The sequence below is a fragment of the Hipposideros armiger genome, unplaced genomic scaffold (genome assembly GCF_001890085.2).
Source record: "Hipposideros armiger isolate ML-2016 unplaced genomic scaffold, ASM189008v1 scaffold_1614, whole genome shotgun sequence".
Taxonomy (NCBI): Eukaryota; Metazoa; Chordata; class Mammalia; order Chiroptera; family Hipposideridae; genus Hipposideros; species Hipposideros armiger.
Window position 1 is genome coordinate 14,080 of NW_017732964.1, and position 25,451 is coordinate 39,530.

The window sequence follows — 25,451 nt, forward strand, 5'->3', positions numbered from 1 at the left end:
CCAGTACTATGTTGAATAAAAGTGATGAAAGAAGACATCCTTGTCTTGTTCCTTTCCTAAGGGGAATGCTTTTAGCTTTTTACCATTGAGAATGATGTTAGCTGTGGGTTTCTCATATATGGCCTTTATTATATTAAGATATGTTGTATTCCTGCTTGGCAGACAGTTTTTTTTTATCATAAATGGGTGCTAGATTTTGTCAAATGCTTTTTCTGCATCTGTTGATATGACCATATGATTTTTTATTTTTCATTTTATTTATGTGGTGCAGCAAGTTGACTGATTTGTGGATATCCTTGCATACCAGGAATAAATCCTACTTGATAATGGTGTATTATCTTTTAAATGTACTGCTGAATTCAGTTGGCTAATATTTTGTTGAGGTCTTTTGCATCTATGCTCATTAGGAATATCAGCCTATAGTTTTCTTTTTTTTGTAGTGTCTTTGTCTGATTTTGGAATCAGGGTAATAATGGCCTCATAAAATAAGCTTGGAAGCCTTCCCTCCTCTTGAAGTTTTTGGAATAGTTTGAGAAGAATAGGTGTTAATTATTTTTTGAATATTTGGTAAAATTCACCTGTGAAGCTAGTTGGTCCAGGACTTTTGTTTGTTTGAAGCTTGTTAATCACTGATTTGATTTCATTAGTAGTAATTGGTCAGTTAAGATTTTCTGTTTCTTCTTGATTCAGCCTTGGAAGATTGTATGCTTCTCAGAATTTATCCATTTCTTCCGGATTGTCCAATTTGTTGGCATATAATTGCTTGCAGTATTTTCTGAAAATTTTTGGTATTACTGTGGTTTCTGTTCTCACTTCTTTTTTATTTCTGATTTTATTTATTTAGGTCCTCTCTTTTTCTTGATCAATCTTGTTATAGGTTTGTCAATTTTGTTTATCTTTTCAAAGAAAGAACCAGTTCTTGGTTCCACTGATTTTTTGTATTGTGTTTTTTAACTTTATTTTGTTATTTCCACTCTGATCTTTATTATTTACTTCCCACTTTGGGCTTTGTTTACTGTTGTGTTTCCAATTTCCTTAGGTGTAAATTTAGATTGTCTATTTCAGATTTTTCTTTTTTTTTTTTTAGGCAGATGACGGCTATTTTATTGAATGATCGATCCATGTACTGGATAATGGCTAGAAAAGCTGAGTTTAAGTACAGGCCACTATGTACAGGTAAGAGAAGTGGAGCTTTATTTCTTGGTCTCTTCTTCCTTGGACAGAGTTTTGATGATTTCCTCCTTCTTGGCCTGGAGTTGCTCTTCACCGAGCTTGCATGCTTCCTTGGTCTTAGACCTGTGGGCCTCAGCCTGGTCAGCAAGGAGCTTCTTGCGAGCCTTGTCTGCCTGTAGCTTGTGGATGTGTTCCATGAGAATCTGTTTGTTTTTGAACACGTTACCCTTCACTTTCAGGTACAGGCTGTGATTCACATGGTGGTCAATCTTCTTAGATTCATGGTATCTTCTGAGCAGTCAGTAAAGAATTCTCATCCTTCTCATCCAGGTTACTTTCTCAGGCATTTGAGCATTGGCAGTACCCTTTTGCTTACCTATGCCCATATGCCTGCCCTTCCTACGGGCCAAGGTGTTTTTCTAGCATCGAGCTCGGGAATGGACAGTCACAGGCTTCCGGATGATCAGCTCATCTTTGATCATCTTCCGAATCTGCTGATGGGAGTTGGCATTGGCGATTTTATTGGTCTCATTGGGATCCAACCAGACCTTCTTTTTGCCACAGCGGAGGACACTGGAGACAAGCCTCTTCTGAAGCCTGAGTGTACTCATGGCTGCGGTCACAGCGATGACAGGAAAAAAAAGCTTTTCTTGTTTCTTCAGGTAGGTCTTTGCTATGAATTTTCCTCTGAGGACTGCTTTCATTGTGTCCGATAGATTTTTGGGTCATTGTGGTTTCATCTTCATTTGTCACAAGGTGTCTTTTGATTTCTTCCTTGGTCTCATTGTTGACCCACTCGCTATCTAGTAGCATGTTATTCAGCCTTCATGTATTTGTTTGCTTTTCAGTTTTTTTCTTCTAATTGATTTCTAGTTTCATACCATTGTGGTCAGAGAAGATGGAATATATGATTTCAATCTTCTTATATTTAATGATACTTGTTTTTTGGCCTTATATTTGGTCCATCTTGGAAAATGTTTCATGTGCACTTGAAAAGAGTGTATATGCTGCTCTTTTGGGGTGAAATCCTCTAAAAATATCAATTAAATCTATCTGCTCTAGTGTGTCATTTAAAGTCACTGCTTCCTTGTTGATTTTCTCTGTCCTTTGATGTCAATGTGGTGTTAAAGACTACTACTATCATGGTGTTACTATGGCTCTCTCCCTCCCTTGATGTCGGTCAATATTTGTTTTATATATAGAGGCTTTCCTGTATTGAGTGCATAGATGTTTACTAAGGTTATGTCCTCTTCTTGGATTGATCCCTTTATCATTATGTAATGTCCTTCTTTGTCTCTTATTATAGTCTTTGTTTTAAACTCTATTTTGTCTGATATAAGTATTGCTACTCCAGCTTTTCTTTTCATTTCCATTTATGTGAAATATCTTTTTCCATCCCTTTACTTTCAGTCTATGTGTGCCTTTTGATCTGAGGTGGGTCTTTTGTAGACATCATATGTATGGGTCTTGTTTTCTTTCCCATTCAGCTACCCTATGTCTTTTGATTGGAACATTTAATCCAATTACTTTTAAAGTGATTATTGATGGATACATTAGTTATTGTGATTTTATTATTCATATTTTTTATCCTTTTTTGTTTGTTTGTTTGTTTGTTTTCCCTCTTCTTCTCCTTCTTAAAGAATTTACTTTAACGTTTCCTGTAATACTGACCTGGTGATAACGAATTCCTTTAGCTTTTTCTTCTCTGGGAAGCTCTTCACCTCTCCAATTTTAAATGGTAGCCTTGCTGGGTAGAGTAGTCTTGGTTGTAGGCCCTTGCTTTTCATCACTTTAAATATTTTGTGCCAATCTCTTCTGGCCTGCAAAGTTTCTGTGGAGAAATCAGTTGACAATCTATGGGGGTTCCCTTACGAGGTCAGACAATTAAGTTCACGAACTCATCCTATAAAAAGTGCTACATACCTCATTGCTGAATATCACTACAGCCACCTTTGAAGTACTCTCTTTGGGAAGCTATGCACCAACGCCAGTGCCTAGTTCACCCTTTAAAGCAATTTTGGAACTCTTTTTCTGGATGGCCATCAGAGCTGTCATCTTATTACCCTTGATGTCCTGAATGTCATCAAAATGTCTTCCTTTCAATATTTCCTTTATCTTCGGTTAAAGAAAGGAATCATGAGGGGCCAGATCAGGTGAGTAAGGAGTGTGTTCCAATACAGTTATTTGTTTACTGGCTAAAAACTCCCTTACAGACAGTGCTGTGTGAGCTGGTGCATTGTTGTGATGTAACAGCCACGAATTGTTGGCAAAAAGTTCAGATCATCTAACTTTTTCACACCGCCTTTTCAGCACTTCTAAATAGTAAACTTGGTTAACTGTTCAGTTGGTAAAAATTTATAATGAATAATCCCTCTGATATCAAAAATGTTAGCAACATTGTTGCAACAAGTTCTCAAACTTAATTATCATACCTTGGTATAAGTTACTAGTTTCCTTCCTCTTGCTGTTTTTTTTTTTTAAAGATTTTTATTGGGGAATTGGGGGATGGGAAGAGCGCTGGGGAAATGGGGGGAGGGGAGCAGACAAGTTGCTGTCTTTTTGTTCTTCAGTCTAGTTGTGGAGGACGTTGCTTCACTGGCCCAAGTTGACACATCATTGCGCTCTTCCCAGGTGAGGCAGATCAGTCGCCAGATTCTAGACAACCACTCACAGTGGCTGCTGGCCGCTTATGCTGGCTGCCGGCTACACATGGTAGCTTATGGCAACCCACTGCAGCAGGGGACTGCAGCCTACGCTGTCGCCAGCGACCCATGGCAGCCCAGCTCCAGGTCAAGCTGTTGTTCAGCATCTTAGCTGTGGAGGGCAGTGTCACTGGCCCTCATATGTGGGATCCGAACCGGGGCCCTCTGGCGTCCCAAGCCAGTTCTTAACCATCGCGTCCCAAGCCAGTTCTTAACCATCGCGCCACTTGGCCGGTCCTCGTCTTGCTGTTTTAGATTCTCTCTTTGTCTTTAACCTTTGGCATTTTTAGTTATGATGTGTCTTGGGGTGGGCCTGTTTGGGTTCATCTTGTATGGGACTCTGTGCTTCCTGGGTTTGTATGTCTATTTCCTTCACCAGGGAAGTTTTCAGTCATTATATCTTCAAATATGTTCTCAATTTCTTGCTCTTTCTCTTGTCTTTCTGGTACTCCTATGATATGAATGTTATGTTTGATGTTGTCACAGAGGTCCCTTAAACTATTTTTTTTCTTTGTGTTTTTCTGATTGGGTTTTTTCTGGTACCTCATCCTCTAAATTGCTGATTTGATCCTCTGCTTCATCTAATCTGCTGTTGATTTCTTCTAGTGTATGGTTCATTTCAGTTATTATATTCTTTATGACTGGTTTTTAAATATGGTTTCTATGTCCTTTTTTATGCTTACTGTATTTTTGTTGAAGTTCTCTCTAAGTTCCTTTAGCATTCTTATAACTAGCGTTTAAACTCCTTATCTGGTAGGTTGGTTGTCTCTGTTTCATTTACTTTTTTTTTTTTGGAGTTTTCTGTTCTTTTTTGGGGGACATATTTCTTTGTTTCCTCATTCTGGCTGCCTCTCTGTGTTTGCTTCTGTGGTTTAGATAGATCTCCTACGTCTGTCAGTCTTTGCTATGTGGCCTTATGTAGTAGGTGTCTTGTGTGGTCTCATGGGATAGTCTGTCTGATTACCTGTGCATTTGTTCCAGGAGTGTCCCTTGTATGTTTTTTGTGTATTCTGTTGTAGTTGAGCCTTGATTGCTTTTGGTGTGTCAGTAGCTGGGACTGACTCTCAGACTGGCTGTGAGGATTGGCTATGCCTACAGTGTATGCTGACTCCTCTGAGGGGGATTTGCAGGATCTTGTGCCTGTTGAGACCACCCTTTGGTTCTTTGGTTGTGCCACTTGTGGGGCTGATTGGGTAGTGCTCTTGTGTGGTGTGAAGCCGGCTTCTGTGTGTGTGGTTTCTGGTGCCTCTTTGGAGGGGTTTCCGTGCAGGCCAATTTCAGCCTTACCTGTGACCCACCTAGAGCTACCTGGTAGAAACTAGAAAGCTATAGGCAGTTGTTGCTGCCTGTGCAGGACCTGGAGGCATGTGGGAGTGGTCTCACTGTAAGCCGAGGCTGGCTGCCACCAGTATTGGACCTGGGGAAGCTTAGCTAAAGGCTCAGGGACCCCTAGGCCTGTTGCCACCTGCCAGCTGTCCATAAGGCTCAGCCAATGAAAGAGCCTGTTTAGGTGTTTGGGCCAGGCTGGTTGACCCAGTGTTGCTAGTGATGCCCCCAGTGATGCCACTTGAGTTGGGTGGGGTCCCAGGGAGTCATGGGGTGTGACCAGTGGTTTTCCTAAAGTTAATGCAGTTTATTTTCTTGTGGCAGTGCTGAGCCTGTGAGCACTCTGAAAAACACCCTGAGACTACCGCTGTCAGTCATCATTTGCCTCAGGCCCACAGATCCCTGAGAGAGCTGCACAAAAAGGGCTGCAGGGCAAGCTAGTGATGATTACCCACCATAGGAAGTTTCCCAGGCTGCTGCGGGCTAACTGCTGTTATACAAGCCTCTCACAGCTTGTGAGGCAGGGTTGGCTGCCCAGGAGTTAAGAATACCCCAGACAATGCCACACTAGCTGGGCAGGGCTGGGCCCAAGTTATTAATGCAGTGTTCACACATACGGATTTCACCAGAGCAATGGGTTCTCTGATTTGGCACTTTGGTGGTAGATTCAACACAGGTTAGATGGCGCCCTCCTGTAGGTTACATGTGAGGTAGGCTCCACACAGGGATAATGGCAGCTGTCCCTCTAATCCAGGGGTCAGCAAACTGCAGCTCGCGAGCCACATGTGGCTCTTTGGGTATGTACATGTGGCTCTGAAGTAAAACTGAAAATGAAAGTAAAACTATCATAGTTTCATTTATAAAATTTTTAAAGAATATTATTCACATAATGGTGATTTCATTTTTTTTATGGCTCTCGAATAGTTTTTAAATTGTTGTGAGGGACAGGATTGGATCTTCCATCTCAAAAGTTTGCCAACTCCTGCTCTAGCCCTTTACCTGCAGCCATACAACTCAAACTTTCTTTGTATGTCTCTGGCACCCCTCAAGTTGCTGCCTCTTTGCCAGAGCCATAGTGAGTGCTTGTAAGCAAGTGAGTCTGTGTGTGGGCCATTTAAGAGGACTTCTGGGTTTCCCAGCGCCTTCTGTCTCATGGGGATAGTTGGAATCCTTGCTGATTTTCACCACCAGATGCTGTGGGGACTCATCTTCCCAGCAAGCACATGACCCCTTGGATAGGGATCCCGGTGTGAAGCTGGGACCCCTCGTTCTTCAGGGGGCACCTCTGCTGTTGAGGTGTCTTTCCAGGTATTCAACCACTACCTGTGGGTTTGGGGTCAGCCCATTTTGTGTCTCCACCCCTACTACCAGTCTTGATGTGGCCTCTTCTTTATATCCTTCGTTATGGGGGTTCTGTTCAGCTAGTTTTAGGTATTCTCTAGGTTGATTGTTCTATAATTTAGTTGTAATTTTGATGTAACCCTGGAATGTGGCAGATATAGTGTTTATCTATGTTCCCACATTTTGACTTTTATGAATAACGTTACTATGAACATCTACAAATTTTTGTACAGACAGGACTGTAGGGTTTTCTTTAATTATGATTTTTATTGAGGTATAAATGACATAATATTATACTAGTTTTAGGTGTACAGCATAATGATTCGATATTTGCATGTGTTGTGAAATGATCATTACAATCAGTCTAGTTAACATCCATCAGCATTTATAATTACAAGATATTTTTTCTTGTGACAACAACTTTTAAGATCTACTCTCTTAGCAACTTTTAAATATACAATACCGTATTATTAACAATAGTTACCATGCTGTACATAGCATTGTAGTTTGAAATTAAGTAGTTAGGGAAGACCTTGCTGAGAAGATTGCATTTGATTAAAGACCTTAAGGAGGTGAAGGAGGGAGCCATATGGATGGGTACAGGGGACAGCCAGTGCAAAGGCACTGAAGTGAGAGCCGGCTGGTATGTCCAAGAAATCACTCAGAGAATTGAGACCGGACCATATCTAGCAGAGCTAAATAATGAGCAGTTTCTTAGCATTGTAAGACACTTGGAGCTGTTCCCAGAGATGATGAAGGCCTCACACAGAGAACCATGAAGCTGTGGGAATGTGGGGGAGCAGAGGGGTGAAGAACAATGGAGGCAGCGGAGGCTGAGTCATCAGCAGTGGGCGTGGGAGTGGCAGGGTAGAGGTGTTATCCTGGGGTCAGATCCAGCCTTGTAGAGATGGTGTCACCAGTGACAAGGGCAGACCTGGGCTTTAGAAAGTAAAACTGGTGCTACCGTGGCCTGGGACTCCCTGTGGGGCGTTAAATCCCCCCTCACTCTCCTCCTCAAAGTCTTCTGTAGCAGCTTAGGCCTCAGCTGAAAAAGCCAGCTGCTTTGGCAGGGTGCAGGCCTCAGGTGTCATTAAGGAACTAGGTAAGGATTTGTTGAATGACATCAGATTTCCCTGCTAGGCCTGCCTTCCTTGAGGAAGGGAACCCAGGGTCTGTCCTGTTCATTTCTTTGTTCCCAGTGCCCAGAAAACCTAGAGACAGGTCAGTGTTCATTGTGGACAGGCCTTCTCTCTCGGGGCCTTGGGGTCAGGGAAGGGAAGCCAGTTTCTCCAGGGGGTCCATGAATAGGTTTGAACTATTAGAAGAGAGTCAGGTATTAGTAAATTTAAGGAATATCCTCCGGGGAATACCCAAAACAGGGGGAGAGGAAAGGGAAGAAGCAGTTTCCTTTAGAACAGAGTGAGGGTTCCCTAGGGCACACTGTGGAAGGTGCCAGCTAAGATGTGTGGCCCCCTCCCCAGTCTTTGAGACAGGAGGATGGTGGAAATTTCTTTGGAGAAAGAAGACATCCTAAAGTAGTTGCCCATACTCTCCAGAGGGTTCCCGGCTCCTACTTAGAATCAGATAGGCCCCCAGAACCTGCTCCCTGGAGAAATGCATGTATGTGGACACTCCAATGGTTTCTGTGGCTCCTGGCAGAGACTCCGGGGTTAGGCTGCCTGGACTGAAATCCTGGACCCACCACTTGCTAGCTGGGTCACCTTGGGTAAAGTCCTTACCTCCTCTGTACCTCGGTTTTCTCTCTGTAACATGGGGGCAAGAATATTAATAATCGTATCCTCCTCACTGGATTATTGGATGCTTAAACATGATAAGGCTCATGGAGGGCTTAGGGCAGCATGTGATAAGCAGTAAGTTCTCAGTTATCATTATTATTACTGATGGACTGCATTCGTCGGCCTTCTAGGGGTCCACGGACCTGTTTATGTTTTTTTTTTTAAGATTTTTATTGGGGAAATGGGGGATGGGAACAGTACTGGGGAATTGGGGAAAGGGGAACAGACAAGTTGCTGTCCTTTTGTTCTTCAGTCTAGTTGTGGAGGGCGTTGCTTCACTGGCCCAAGTTGACACCATCATTGCGCTCTTCCCAGGCGAGGTAGATCAGTCGCTGGCTTCTGGACGGCCACTCACTGCGGCTGCTGGCCGCTCACGCTGGCTGCTGGCTACATACGGTAGCCCATGGCAACCCACTGCAGCAGTGGCTGCAGCCTACGCCATCGCCGGCAACTCATGGCAGCCCAGCTCCAGGTTGAGCTGTTGTTCAGCATCTTAGCTATAGAGGGCAGTGTCACTGGCCCTCATATGTGGGATCCGAGCCAGGGCCCTCTGGAGTCCCAAGCCAGCTCTTAACCACTGCGCCACTTAGCCGGCCCCTGTTTATGTTTTAGGGTTGGGGAGGAAGATGCACAGGTTTGGGGCCAGTGTGTGTTTTTGGAGAACTTAGTAAAAATTATAAAACATCTCATTAATAATTTGTTATGTTGATTATATGTTTATATATTTTTTATATGAATTCAACAAAATACATCACTATAATTTTACCTGCTTCTTTTATGTTGCAAAGTGTGGCTACTAGAAAATTAGAAATTGCATATGGGGTTTACATTATATTTCTAGTGGATGACACTGGGTTAGATGTGTCTAATCCGCATTGCCAAATGTTTCTAGACATTGCCAAAAATCACACACACACACACGCACACATACACGCATGCATGCACGCGCGCACACACACACGCCATTAAGAAATACTGTTTTAGGCTAAGCAGAGCACCTTATCTCATTAAACTCTTGACTTTTGTGGTAGGAATTATCTCTACCTCTTAGATAAGAAACTGAGTCCCAGAGAGGTTAAATGACTAGCCCAAGTTCACACAGCAGGGTTGAAATCCAGACCTTCCTGCTCCTGGTCCACTGTCCTGGGCACAACATGCCTTTGGGCTTTGGCTAAAGCAGCTCTCCAGCGACAGTGTCACGCCACGTTTCCTCTGGGCACCCGGCCTAGCCCTCAATGCTCCAGCACTCACTAGCCATGTGCCCATGAGCTCTGAGCGTCAGCTTCCTTCTGTGCAGGATGAGCTTGCATGAGGCTCTGCCTTCCCTCAGGTGTGATGAGAATCTAATTGTATTCCTAGGAATAAGGGCACAGGGTTTAAGGTTTCTCATTTATTCCTGCTTGTATTTATTAAAACACACTCAGAGCAGACCTACCATGTGCCAGGCAACCTAACCATTTTACATAGCTCCTGTGAGATAGTTTCTTTCTTATCCTCATTGGGTGGATGAGGAGATAGAGGCTCAGAGAGGTTGAGTAACTTGTCCAAGGTCACACAACTAGCAGGGTGCAAGGTCAGGATTTAAATTCTGGCATTAGGCTCTAGAACCCATACTCTTAACCACTGTGCTTATTTGGGGGCTGATGTGTGTAGCAAATACATCGGAATTTCGGGGGACAGACCCAAACCCCGGGAACCCATTCTCCCTTAGCCTGACTCTGGGGTCCTGGCTCTGTTGGATTCAGACCTGGCATTTACTTCATAAGTTGCTGAGCAGGGTCAGGACCCCTCTCCCATCTTCCTGGGCATTTCCCTTGGTCATGTGGGAGGAGACAATGGAGCTGAAGCTTAAGGACAATGGGACATCTTAGTTACTAATGCCACTTCTGGGGAGGGTTCCTGCCTTCCCTAGGTGGGGGAGAGAGCTACTGTTTCCCAGTGGGATCAAGGGAGCTAGAGGACCCAGGAGCCAAAACCTCTGCTCAGATCCTCTGGGCCCTGGGTCTGGTGTGGCTAAAAAGCTCACCCATGTTAAGGGAAACCTGTCACACCTGCACTAGGGGGTTGCATTTGAAAAGAGGAGGCTAGTGGGCAATTTGTAACCCAAAGGAATCAAGTGCCTCTTCTGGGGGGCTCTCCTTGATTTGCCCCCACTCACTGCCTCCAGGAATTCTCCTTCCAAACTTTTCTTCCTAAGGCCACCAGAGGGGCTTTTTCTAGAAGCCCAACCTCACTCTGCTATTGCTGCATTTAAAACACCTCAGCACCTGTCCAAGACCTTTGGGACAAGATGCAGTTCTGCCTGGTGCACAGGCCCTTACCGATCAGACTCCAGGTGGAAATTCTGCAGAGCCCAGCTGTCAAGAGACTTTGCAGTCACATCCTGGTGCCATTCCAGCCCTGGCTCTTGCTGGCTATGTGAGCTGGGGTTAGTCACTTCACATCCCTGGGCCTCAGTTTGCCTCCTTTGAAAAACAGAGGTACCTCTGGCTACTCTACGTATAGTCCTTGGGCCAGCATTATCACCCAGCAGCTAGTCAGAAATGCAGATTCTGAGATCTGGTGACTTGTGGGCATGTAAAATTTGAGAAGCGCTGGTCTACACCATAGGGCGTAGTGAGAGTTGAAGGAAGGCGCCAGATGACAGACATTACCTTAAGCCTGGCACACAGCCAACACTCAGTAAATACAGACAGACCTCAGAGGTATTGCAGGTTTCAATCCAGGTCATCATAATAGGGTGAATATTGCAATAAAACAAGTTGTAAACTTTTTGCTGGTGGTGGGCTTTGCCTTCAGCTTGTAAAAAACACGACACCTGTGAAGCACAATAAAGTGAAGTGTAATAAACGGAGGTGTGCCTGTAATTGTTAATCCTTGCTCAGTGCTTCTCCAGCCTGTTCACAATATGAGACTACAGTTGACCCTTGAACAAGGCAGTCTGAACTGGATGGATTCAATTATACGCAGATTTTTTCCAGTGCGTACATATGAGGTCTGGCAATTAAGTTTGCGAACTTGTTTTCAATGATGCTGCTGACCTTTTTTGATATCAGAGGAGTTATTCATTATGGATTTGTACCAACTGGACAAACAGTTAACCAAGTTTACTATTTGGAAGTGCTGAAAAGGCTGGTGAAAAAGTTAGACAACCTGAACTTTTCACTAACAATTCATGGCTCTTGCATTAGGACAATGCACTAGCTCACACGGCACTGTCTGTGAGGGAATTTTTAGCCAGTAAACAAATAACTGTATTGGAACACCCTCCCTACTCACCTGATCTGGCCCCCAATGACTTCTTTCCTTACCCTAAGATAAAGGAAATATTGAAAGGAAAACATTTTGATGACTCAGGACATCAAGGGTAATACGTTGACAGCTCTGATGGCCATTCCAGAAAAAGAGTTCCAAAATTACTTTGAAGGGTGGATTAGGCGCTGGCGTCAGTGCATAGCTTCCCAAGGGGAGTACTTTGAAGGTGACTATAGTGATATTCAGCAATGAGGTGTATAGCACTTTTTCTAGGAAGAGTTTGAGAATTTAATTGTCATACCTTGCACAGTACTGTAAATGAATTTCTCAATAACATTTTCTCTCTCTAGCTTACTTTATTGTAAGAATACAAATGTAATACATATAACATACAAAATATGTGTTAATCGACTGTTTATGTTATTAGTAAGTTCTGGTCAACAGGAGGCTATGAGAAGTTAAGTTTGTGGGGGCCAGAAGTTATACATGGATTTTCGACTGTGTGTGGGGGTCGGTGGTCTTAACCTCCATGTTGTTCAAGGGTCCACTGTAGTCACATATCTTACCATATTTCTGAACGATTAGTCTCAGTGTTGCACAGCGACTTCTCCAGCATGCTTGTTATTTGCAGCATGAGTTATTCTAACAGTTTTAGAAAGAGCTTCACTGCAGCTCTAGGAGGTAAGTATTATTATTATCCCCATTTTATTGGTGAGGAAACTGAGGTTTACAAAGGCTGAGCTGCCTGTGATCACACAGGACCCCACACCTTTCTGCTCTGTTCCTGCAGGAAAGCAGTGCTAATGAAGTGTATGTTCTATGGGCCTGCGTTCAACGTGGCTGTGACTTTGGCTGAACCAAGGGCCCTGGTAGCCAATCAGGGCCTGAGAACAGGAGAGAGGCCCTTCCCTGCCCCACCTGGCCTCAGAGGGATTAGGCCGGTTGGGCACATTTGATACTCGTGGATCTCAACCACCTGGCTGCCTGGCCCTGGGGACGGGGTGCTGGACATGTCTGTGGGTTTAGCGGCAGGACTGCACCAAGAGCAAGGAGTGACCCTCACATCTTCCTGATGCCTTGAATGGCTGGTCTGTGGCAGGGCCCCGCCAGAGGCCGGCAGTGGCTCATGGTGTTGCTGGCCCTGAGATACCTGCTACCTACAGGTAAGGGCTTTCTGCTGGTCCTGGTCCTCTGAGGAAGAGGGGACACAGGTGCACAAGGGCCCAGGTTCATTCTAGGATGGCCTAAAGTGTCAGGGCTCTGGGTCTCCCTTTCTAGTTTGGTCTGCACCCATCTGTTCCCTCTTCCATGTTTCCAAATATGTCACCAAAAGAGACCACCTCCCTCTGCTTCTCCCCTTACTTTCCTCTCCACCTGGCATTCCATTCCATTGTTATTTATTTACTTGTTTGTCTATCTTCCCCCTATCCTGGGAACCCCATGAGGGCAGTGACACCGTTTTGTTCACTGATGTGTCCTCAGTGCCTGGAATGGTGCCTGGCACACAGTAGGTGTTCTGTAAATATTATTTATCTTACAACCTAGGTCCAGTCTGGCTGGGGTTAGGAAGTACGGTGGCCAAAGACTCGAGTTTGGGGGTTGAATCTCCCTTCAACACTCACCGGTATGATTCCTGAGACCACCTGACTTGGCCTTTCTAACTCAGTTGTTCCCATCTGCAAAATGGACATGATGATAACAGCACTTGGCTTACGGGACATCGTGGAGATAATGCCTGGCATGAAAGGCTGATGAGCAGTGACCATGACTGTTAGGAAGTGGGAAGAGCACATACGAGTGGGGTGAGGGGCATGCATGGGACCTTCTCTGTGTGTGCAGTGCCCAGAAGAAACCGTATTTTCTTGGAAAATGCATGCTTGGAAGGAGGTGGCATGTAGGATTCATGAGAACACAGGAGCTTAGAGATATCAGCTTATTTGATGGCCCCATTTTACTGAAGAGAAAACAGGTTCAGAGAGGTTCAGAACTTACCTGGCCAGGTCCCAGGCTCCTCTTTCTAACTCAGTCCTACTCTCTTTCTGCCTCCCCTGAGGTTGTCACTCAGCCACTGGGGCATTTCTTTGTTGAGTCCCTGGCACACACCCCTGCTGGGTTTGAGGCCACGGCAGGCCCATGCCACTCACAGAGAGGGTGGGTGGAAAAGTAGAAGCGCGGTAGGCAGAGATGAGGGGTTTGCGAGTTGGATTCGTTTCCTGGGCCTGCTGTAACCAGGTACCACAGACTGGGGGGGGGGCTTAAACATCAGAAATTTATCATCTCACAATTCTGGAGACCAGAAGTCTGAGATCACAGTGTTGGCAGGGTTGGTTCCTTCTGAGGCCATGAGGGAGAATCAATCTGTCCCAGGCCACTCTCTCAGGTTGTGGCAGTTTGCTGGCACTCCTTGGCATTCCCTGGCTTCTGGCAGCCTCACTCCAGCCTCCGCCTCATCGTCACGTGGTGTGCTGTGTGCGCGCATCTGTGTCCAAATTTCTCCTTTTTATAAGACCCCGGTCATATTGGATTAGAGGCGCATCCTACTCCAGTGTGACCTCATTGTAACTGAACTAGTTACATCTGCACCTACTCTATTTCCAAATAAGATTGCATTCTGAGAGGTAGTAGGGGGTTAGAACTTTAACATATGGATTTTGGAGGAGATAATTCAACCCATAACAGAGGTATTGGGGAAGTAAGTCTGGAGTGGGGCCTGGGAATCTGCTAACCTAGTGAGCATGAGTGATTCTAAAAGCATGGTGGTCATTATTAACTTGTTTGCCTTGTGCTGGGATTTGTGCCAAGCCCTTCACTCCCTTAGCCCTGGCAATGCCTCTGAACTACTAGGTGCTGTCTATATGTAACCCTAATCTGCTCACGGGGAAACTCAGGTACAAAGAGGTTTGTTACCAGGAGATCACGTTGAACCTTGGCTCTTTGTCTTCTTGAAGGAATACAATCAAGAGACAGAATTTTGTGCAGCAATAAGACGGCAAGACATTTATTAGAAAATGCGAGTACACTCCAAGATGTGGAGCGGGCTGACCCAAGGGAGGGAAGCAGCCTCGCCTTACCTTGTGTGAAGGCTCTTATTTCTATGGGTAGAATTGTCTCCCCCTCTCCCTTCTCTTATCTCTCTCCCTGTGAGGTGCCTGGTCCTCTGGCATTTAGCAATGCATTTTTTTTTATTTAGGGGCATATGTAAACACATCTCTTTGGTTTGTGGGTATGTGTAAACATATCCCCTTGGGGTGTATGAAAACCTGGAATCCTGTTGAGATAGTAAGGTATTGGTGGTCCTGACAAACAGGATGTGTTCTGTGATAAGTAGGATGTCTTCCTCTATTAACGACATATCTCTTTGATTTAGGGGCATGGGTACACACTTCCCTTAGGGGCATGTGTAAGCCTGTAATCCTGCTGGGCAGCTATCAGAGGTCTTGACCCAAGTAGGAGCTGTAGCCAGGGGCTTTCTAACTGGGGCTAAATTTCTCCTTCTGCTCATTTCTATCTATCTACCTACCCTATCAGGTTGAATGCCTTGCCCAGAACCACTCAGGATTTGAACCCAGAATTGATGACAGAGCCCACCATGCTGCTATGAAATTATAAGAAAAAAGTGGGCTGTCCCTGGCTTTCTGGGACTCTTGGGCTGGCTGTGTAGACTAGAAAAAACTAGGAAGTGACAAGCAGGTGTTGGGGAAATATAATGAAAAACCATTAAACCCTAAGCATTAAACCAGAGCGAGATGCACTTCACAGGCAATCTGCTAAGAGACTGTGAGATAGAAAGAAATCTCACTTTTTTACAAAGCCGAGCAGATACAACCCATTACAGTAGCCCCCACAACATGTGGGTTTGCTTTCTGCAGTTTTAGTTACCTGCAGTAAACCAAGGTCTGAAAATATTTAATGGAAAATTCCAGAAATTAATAATTCATAAGTTTTAAATGGCGCTGTTCTGACTGAGAAGGCTGATGAAATCTCATGATGGCCCGCTCTGTTTGCCCGGGATGTGAATCACCCCTTGGTCCAGCCTCTCCACACTGTAGCTGCTCCTCAAAAACGTTAGTCATTCAGTAACCGTCTGGGTGACCAGATCAATTGCCTGTGGCCGTATCACAGTGCTTGTGACCCTTATTTTACTTAATAATGGCCCCAAAATGCAAGAGTAGCGATGCTGGCAATTTGGATATGCCCAAGAGAAGCCGTAAAGTGCTTGTTACATATAGTCAGGTCAGTAGTAGCCTAATGCTACATCACAGTGCCTATGTACGTCATTCACCTCACTTCATCTCATCACGTAGGCAGTGTATCATCTCACATCATCACACGAAGAAGGCTGAGTACAGTATAATAGATATTTTGAGAGACCACGTTCACATATTTATTATAGTATATTATTATAATTATTCTGTTATTAGTTATTGTTGTTAATCTCTTACTGTGCCAAATTTATAAATTAAGCTTTATCATAGGTATGTGTGTATATGCACAAACATAGTGTGTATATATGTACACATATATATATAAAACATAATATATATATATATAAAACATTATATATATATATATATATATATATATGATTATACTGGGGGGTGCCAAAAAATTATACACATTTTAAGAAAGGAAAACTGTGTTAAATTGTAAAACTCAATATATACTGATAACAAAAGATGAATACAAGTCACGTTTGACTTCTGCAATTAAAAGAGGTGCTCAAAGTGGTTACCATCAGCGTCCAGATACTTCTGATTACGGCGAACTACTGCTTGAGCAACATTGGCCAAAGTGTCCACTTGTATACATTTTTTGGGCACCGTGTGTGTGTGTGTGTGTGTGTGTGTGTGTGTGATATATGTATGTATTTTAGTGCTATCTGTGGTTTCAGGCATCCACTGGGGGTCTTGGAACATATCCCCCATGGATAAAGGGGGACTCCTGTATGTACATGTTTTCAAGATAAATGATAATTAATGCTCAGAGGACTTGACAACACCATTTGTCACACATAGGTCATCAGAGATTCACTCTGGTAATTGGGGTGACCGTCTGTGTTAGCTAATGGGCTTTATCCACAGGGAAACCACATTTCTCATAGCTTTATGACAGGAGGTGGTCTTGCAATTTGGAACAAGATACCCACTGAAATTAGGCTCCTCCCCTCCCACAGAAACTGGGAAACAGGAAGATTTAAGCCTCTTATTTTTAATTGTTAGCGTCCTACACAGACAAACCCAGGATATAAAGTCAAAGGGAGGGAAATATGGGAGCAGAGAAAGCAGCGTTGGAGGTGGTTTGCCTTGGTTTTGTCGTTCAGGGGGCTGCAAACAATTCACAGGGCTTGGGTCTTACAGGATCAAGAGTGATAAGGGTCTGGGGTTTGGGCAACTGGAGCACGAATAGAGACCCAGGATGCTTGTAAAGTTGCCATCCACTCCCCTGCTTATGCTCCCAGGCTACTTGTCCTAACTCCTCATGTGGCCAATACTGCTGCATCCTGCTCTCCTGCCCCTTGGCCCTTTCCTCCAGCTACACTGGCCCCTGCTGTTCTGGAGAAGTGTGGACCTCAGGGACTTTGTACCTGCTATTTGCTCTGCCTGAGTGTTCTCTCTGGAGCTCTCCCTGAGGCTACTGTGACCTCTCAGAAAAAGAATACAGGAAATACCCTGTCTTAGAATCCTCAGACTATTTCCAGAGCTGAAATTACCCTGTTTGTTTAATGATTATGTTTCCCCCACTAGACTGTTCAGTAAAGGTGGAGAGACACAAGGCTGTGAAGAGCACCAGTGTGGGGCCAGACAGCTCAGCTGCATATCCCAGCTCAGCTGTGTGCCTTGGGGCATCTCCAAGCCTCTGTTTCTTTCTCTATAAGAAGGGGGGAAATAGAAAGTTTTCAAGAAAGATTAAATAACAATGTTTAGAACAAGTAGGGGACACAGAAAACACAATCTATAAACATTTGCTGTTTTTGTCATTATGATAGTAATAATAATAATAATGATAATCCGTAGCTTCTACTGAAGTAAGGCCTGCTTGGGACCCCCACAAAAGAGGCCTTGCAATGTCCCTGGCCTCACCTAGTTTGGCCTCTGGTTTCACTACCATAGAATGTAGCCTATATTAGACACTCAGTATATATTTATTGGCTGGTTGGACAGAGGGATGGTTGGTTTTTGAGCAGAGAAGGACAGTACCAAGCCCTTCTGAGCTCTGGATGTGGCTTATATCAAAACTAGAGAGCCTGTCTGGGGGATGGGGTCCAGAGGGACTGTTGTGTCCAGGGCTTCCCAGTTTATACTCGCAGCCTCCAAGCTCCCCACTTCAGAGCTTAGATGTCAGATAAAACAAATGGGAAAGAAATGAGGTACGTATTGTAAATGTGGTCTTGTCCATCTTTGAGGCATTGGAATCTTGAAAACCGGGTTTCGTTTGAAAGGCGCCCCAGCTGACTAGGTTCTCAGCAACCTGATGAGAGCACAGCTCTTGGAGCAAAGCCAGAAAATAACCATCTTAAAGTTTCTGTTTGTTCCAATCCATATTTTTGCTCCCCTCCAATTTTTGAAGGAAATAAAAATCCTCCCTGCCATGCAACCACCCTCTTTCCGGTTCCCCATCCCTGTCAACATAGTTTTATTGTTTTCATCCCCAGGACTGCTTCTGGGGTCTTGCAGCAGGAAATTCTCTGGAGGTTTCCTCCAGTGCTGTAAGCCTCTTGACCAATCCTGTTTGGTTAGGATTAAAGAGTGCGGGAACTGCTCAGCTCAAGCCTTCACAGGGCCTGCCAAGAAGTCATTGATATGCTTCAGTGCCCCTCTCCCCACACCTTTTCACAGCTCAAATGTCAGTGAAAAGGAAAAGAGAACAGATGGGAGTAAATAAGGGCTTGTCTTTCTCCTCTTGCCTCCCTATTCTTTAGGGTGACAGGGTGAGGAGTAAAAGATTTAAAAGGAGAGAGATGGAGAGAAAGAGAGAGGGCAGAAAGAGAGGGAGAGTGGGGGAGGGGAAGGGTAATGAGAGGTGAGAGAGAAGAAAGTCAGGAAGAGCAGAAGGGAGGAGAAAGAGGGAAGGGAAAGAGGGCAAGAGAGGAGGGAGAGAGAGAAAGAGAAAAGTGAAGAGGGGATGGAAAGGAGAGGGGAAAAAGGGGGCAGATAGAGAGGGATGACATGAAGTGCCTGCTTGCCTGCACTTCTATCCCATTTATCAAGTGCCTACTTTGTCCCTGTCACAAAATATGGCACATGGACATGTAACAAATGTTTATTGGTGAAGGGTCCAAGATATTTCAATCAGTGGTTCTCAAGCCTGATTGCATATCTTCATGAATGCCCTGTAAGCTTTGAAAACAATCCTGTGTCAATGCTCCACCCCAAATTGGTATTTTTCTTAAAAGAAAAACAAAGAACAATAAACCTTCTGCAGGAGATTTTAATGCACAGCCATGACAGAGCCATTGATCTAAGTAAAAAGTTTTCAAATAATGACCTAGGGCTCCATTCAGGTCCAAGGATGTGTTTGTTTTGCTGCAGTGTCTTAAAATATTTGCAATACTTTAATACTTAAAGTTCATAAAGTTTCCAGGGTTCCAATTTCTTTTGAAAAGTTTGAAGTTTCAGCCCCCTGAGGTGCACCTCCCATCAGAGGCAGAGCAGCAGCTGTCCTTTTAGAGGGAGCTAGAGGAGCTTTGCAATTTGCCACAGTCCCCACCACTGTGCTGCCTCCCAGTTTCCCTCCTCTTCACAGTTGTGCTGCTGTTTCTTTTTGGAATAAAGTTAGAGGAAGGTGAAATATCCCCCTAGAGTTAGCATCTTCAAGTCAAGTGGGAAATAGGAGCCTCATAGCCCCAGGAACACAGGAAGAAGTACTTCTTTATGGAAGTCGAGGTTATTTCTCTGAATTTATTATACCAAGATTGCTTTTCTGACAGCCAGCCCGTTTGATCACAGACATTAATATGTCAGGAGGTGAAGTGTGGTGGTCAAGAGAAAGGGCCCCAAAGCTGTGCTTCTCAACACAGTAGCCTGTGGTCAATGTGACTATTTAAATGTAAATTAATAAAAGTTAGATTAAAATAAAATGTAACTTCCTCAGTCATATTAGCCACATTTTGAGAGTTCAGTAGCAGGGTGGGGCTACTGATTACCATATTGGATGGTACAAAACATGTCCATTGCTGCAGAAATATGAGAATTTTACGGCTTAATATATGTAGAGCTTTGGGAACAATGCCTGGCAAATACTAAATGCTTATTAACATAATAAGCATTTAATATTTATATAATATTAATACCATTGTATGTAATATAATGTAATAAAATTTATATATATTATTATTATATTACATATGTATATAATATATATGTAAGTATAATAATTATATTATGCATGATTGTATAATATATCATTTTATATTTTATAATTCTATGATATAATTATGTATAGTATTTAATTAAATATATAATATAGATAATAAATATAATAATATAACATAATTACATTTATTACTATACTATGAATATTATATATAATTATATAATTATTTTATATAATTATATAATTACACTTACAATTATAATTACATAAGAATATACTGTATATAATTACATTAACATCTATTAATGTTAATATGATTTATTTCACTGTAATAATTATATTTATAATGTATAATAACATTGACATCTATTATTAATAATAATTTACTAGATAATAATAATAATTATTATTATTATTACTATACCTCCCTGGTTCAGATGCATCTCCCATCCTCTCTCAGTCCTCATTCATTACCTATGAAGCACACATTATCCACTCCATACTACACATGGAGAAACTGAAGCTCAGAGAAGTTTTGTCGTTTGCTAAACGACAACAGCATTCAGCAGGTGAAACTGGGGTGGGTCCAGGTTTGTGAGATTTGATGCCCATGCCTGTCCACTCTACCATGAATTCTCTTGAGGTGGGAACATCAGCAAAGTCCTGGGGTATACATCACCAGGTGTGTCTGGCCTGTGATGCATTGGCCAGTTTTGCTGGAATGTGAAGTATGTGGAAGGGAGGGGTGAAAAATGAAGCTAGAAGGGTGGGTGGGGGCCAGCCAGACCTTGAGCAACAGCCTGAGGATTTGGGGCCTCATTTAGGGAGGGCCTCTAAAAAGCATGTGATCTGAGACAGGCTGCTTCTAAGCTCATGCCAGTGAAAAGAGCAGCCCCTGACTACTGAGGACAAATTATTTGCTGGGACCATCGCCCACGGTCCTTCTCAGGGAGTCCTTACAAGAACCTTTTGAGGAGGTTTTGTTATTGTCATTCCCACTTTACACATATGAAAACTGAGGCTCAGGGAAGCCCCAACAGAGGGTCAATGGGGGAATCAGGATTGCCCCTCAGTGCCTCAGTCCTGGCCTGGCTGCAGCTGCTGGGCCTGGGAACCACTTAATCTGTTATCTTCAGAAGACAGCCCCACGGTGGGTGGCAAACTCTCCACTGACTGATGCAGACTGTTCTCTAGAATAATTTGCATAACAAGGATGTTGAGCTGTTTTTGGCCTCTGAGAGCTTCCAAAGGTGAATGACATCACCAAAGTCAGACCATGGCCATAGGTGGACCTGTTGGTCGCTCTCCCCAGGGAGGGCTCCTCCTGCTCTCCCCTCAGCCTCCCTCCTCCTCCTCTTCCTGCTTCACCTGAGCATTCATTCACTTAGAGAAATCCTGAGGGGGATTTTGAGGATGAACTGTATTACTATGTGTAGAAGTGCTCAGAACAAGAGCTGTCACATAGCATGTGCTCATTAAAGCTGCTGTTGGTGATAACAGTGGCATTGTGATTATTATTATCACTGTCCTCACAGAGGTAACAAGACCAGCCCTAATTTCAGGAGACCAGGTGAGGAGAGAGTGGTACAAGGTGCCTTAGGTTATGAAGTGGCCGTGACATGAAACTTTTGAGAGAGGTATGGATGCTGGTGCCTAAGAAATCCTTGTGACATTTGAGGAAATAGAAACAACTTTCTGTGGTGGGAAAAACCACATGGCAAAGGGTTGTGGGTAGACAAATTATGAAAGGAGCCCTAAATCTTCTGAATTGTGTGTAATGTCATGTGTATACCTGCATTTTGTCAGGGAAAAGGACCAATGTTTTCATAGTGATCAGAGAGGTCCATGATCTCCCCAAAAGTTCAATAACCATTCATTCATTCGTTCATTCGTTCATTCCTTCATTCACTCATTCCATCCCATTCAATGTCTACTGTTTATAATGTGGTAAGGATTGACACAGAGGCTAATATAAGAGGTAATATAACTATTATTAATAATGATTATGTAAAGCATTATAATTACTAGTCATATTTAGGTAAGAATTATTATTATAACAGCTCATTCCACTATTTACTTGATGCTTACACTGTGATAGCACTGTGCTGAGAGCTTTGCATTAATAATCCCACTTAATCCTCTCAGCAGCCCTGTGAGATCTGAATTTCTATTTGTGTGTTTTGTAGTTAAGGAAACTGAGGCTCAGAAAGATTGAACAACTTGCCTGAGGGAATATAGCCAGTAGGTGATAAGAGGTGAGGTTTGGGGATTTAGGTTGTGGGGGGAAGGGGGGTCCATCCATCTCTTCAGCAGCTGATGGGGGTTTTTCAAAAGAAGAAGAGATGAGTATGGGGCAACATTTGGGGGTGGCTAAAGGGAGGGGGAGAGAGACAACAGCAGAGAAAGATTTGAGCAGAAGCCCTTTTTTATTATTTATTCATCCCACAAACATTTTCGAGCACCTACTAGGCACTGGGTGTGCAGTGCTGAGCAGAATGGACATTACTTTTGCCTTCTTGGAGTTGACATTCCAGCAGAGAAGATACCAACATGCAAATGAGGGAAGGTATTATGTCTGGTGGCAATAAGTATTTTTCCCATGGTGGCCATGGGAAAAATAGGAGAGAGATAGTGGTGACAGGGCAGTGTGGGGTAGGGGTGGTCCTTGAAGAGGTGACATCTGAGATGAGAATGGAGCCATATAGATATTTGGCAACAGGATGTTTCAGGCAGTGGGAACAGCAAGTGCAAGGGCCCTGAGGCAGGAGTGAGTTAGAGAAACAGCAGAGAGATCAGAGTGGCTGAAGCAGATTGAACAAAGGGGAGAGAAGTAATTAGGGGAGGGACATGAGGTGGGGGTAGGGGACAAATCAATTGGTGATTAAAATTTGGTCAAGCAAAGAATGTTTGTCACCAACCAGCCACCCACCCAGCTAGCCACTCATCCAGCTAGGCTTCTGTGATATTGTGATTTACAATAAGAAATATATATTTGGTTTTTATCTCCTTTCTGGCACAGAGCTCCTTAAACCCTTGGAATTTCCTAAGTGAAGAGAGCAAAAAAGGTGTGTGTGTGTGTGTGTGTGTGTGTGTGTGTGTGTACTTTACATCCTCATGACTATTTTGTAACTACCAATTTGTATTTCCTAATCCCTTCACCTTTTTCACCCAGCCCCCCAACCCCACCCATCTGGCAACCATCAGTTTGTTTTCTGTATCTATGAGTTTGTTTCTGTTTTGTTCTTTAGATTCCACATATAAGTGAGATCATATGGTATTTGTCTTTCTCTGACTGACTTATTCCACTCAGCAAATACCCTCTAGGTCCATCCATGTTGTTGCAGATGGCAAGATTTCATTCTTTCTTATGACTAGTAGTCCACTGTGTATATGTACAACCTCTTCTTTACCCAGTCATTTATCGATGGACACTTAGGTTGCTTCCATATCTTGGCTGTTGTAAATAGCACTGCAATGAACATGGGGGTGCATATATCTTTTCAAATTAGTGTTTTGGATTTATTCAGATAAATACCCAGAAATGGAATTGCTGGGTAACAAGGTATTTCTATTTTTAATTTTTTGAGGAATCTCCACACTGTTTTCCATAGTGGCTGCACCAATTTGTATTCCCACCAACAGTGCACAAGGGTTTCCTTTTCACCACATCCTCACCAACACTTGTTGTTTGTTGATTTATTGATGACAGCCATTCCGACAGGTGTGAGGTGATATCTCATTGTGGTTTTTATTTGCATTTCTATGATGATTAATGAAGTTGAGCATCTTTTCATATGTCTCTTGGCCATCTGTATGTCCTCTTTGGAAAAATGTCTATTCAAGTCCTCTGACCAATTATTGTTTGTTTTTTTGGTGTTGAGTTGTATGAGTTCTTTATAAATTTTGGATATTAACCCCTTATCAGATATATCATTGGCAAATATCTTCTCCCATTCACTAGGTTGTCTTTTCATTTTGTTGATGGTTTCCTTTGCTGTGAATAAACTTTTTAGTTTGATGTAGTCCCATTTATGTATTTATTTATTTTGCTTTCCTTGCTTGAAGAGATATGTATCTGAAAAAATATTACTAAGAGCAATGTCAGAGAGTTTGCTGCTTGTGTTTTCTCCTAGGAATTTTATGGCTTCAGGTCTTGAAGTCTTTAATCCTTTCTGAGTTTATTCTTGTATAGGGAATAAGAAGGTGATCTAGTTTCATTTTTCTGCATGTATCTGTTCAGTTTTCCCTTCTGCATGTATCTGTTTAGTTTTCCCAACACTGTTTCTTGAATAGACTGTCTTTACCCTACTGTCTATTCTTGCTTCCTTTGTCATAGATTAATTGACCATATAGGTGTGGGTTCATTTCTGGGCTCTCTATTCTGTTCCATTGATCTGTGTGTCTGTTTTTTATGCCAGTACCATGCTGTTTTGATTACTATAGTTTTGTAGTATAGTTTGATACCAGATAGGGTGATACCTCCAACTTTGTTCTTCTTTCTCAACATTGCTATGGCTATTTAGGATCTTTTTTAGTTCCATGTAAATTTTAGGATTATTTGTTCTAGTTCTGTGAAAAATGCCATTGGAATTTTAATAAAGATTGCCTTGAATCTATAGATTGCTTTGGGTAGTATAAACATTTTAATGATGTTCATTCTTACTATCCATCAACATGGTATATGCTTCCATTTATTTGTATCTTCTTTAGTTTCTTTCTTCAAGGTATTATAATTTTCTGAGTACAGGTCTTTTATCTTTTTGGTTAAATTTATTCCTAGATTTTTTTATGCAAGTGTAAATGGAATTATTTTCTTCATTTCTCTTTCTGATAGTTCATTGTGTATATAAAAATGCAACTGATTTCTGAATATTCATAAATTTTGTATCCTGCTACATTATGAAATTCACTTATCAGTTCTAATAGCTTTTTGTTGAAATCTTTAGGGTTCTCTCTACATACCAGGGGTGCCAAAAAATGTATATAAGTGGTGTCTTTGGTCAATGTTGCTCAAGCAGTAGTTCACCATAATCAGAAGTGTCTGGTTGCTGATGGTAACCACTTTGAGCACCTCTTATAATTTCAGAAGTCAAATGTGACTTGTATTCATCTTCTGTTATTAGTATATATTGAGTATTACAATTTTAATACAGTTTTTCTTTCTTAAAATGTGTATACATTTTTTTGGCACCCTCTGTAGTATCATGTCTTCTGCAAATAATGACAGTTATACTTCTTCCTTTCCAATTTGGATGCCTTTTATTTCTTTTTCTTTTCCAAAAGCTGTGGCTAGGACTTCTAATACTATATTGAATAAAAGTGGTGAAAGTGGACATCCTTGTTGTGTTCCTGATCTTAAGGAAAATGCTTTTTGCTTTTCACCATTGAATATAATGTGAGCTGTTGGTTTATCATATATGGACTTAATTATGTTGAGGTATGTTTCATCTGTTCCCACTTTGATTAGGTTTTTTTTTTACATAAATAGATGCTGGATTTTGTCAAATGCTTTTTCTGCATCTATTGACATGATCATATGATTTTT

At 42.7% G+C, this 25,451-nt stretch overlaps 1 pseudogene; it reads right to left on the bottom strand.

Moving 5' to 3' along the window:
- Positions 1–1,193: 1,193 nt before the first annotated feature.
- Positions 1,194–1,784, bottom strand: LOC109377897 (60S ribosomal protein L19 pseudogene; annotated as a pseudogene).
- Between the last annotated feature and the right edge of the window lie 23,667 nt (positions 1,785–25,451).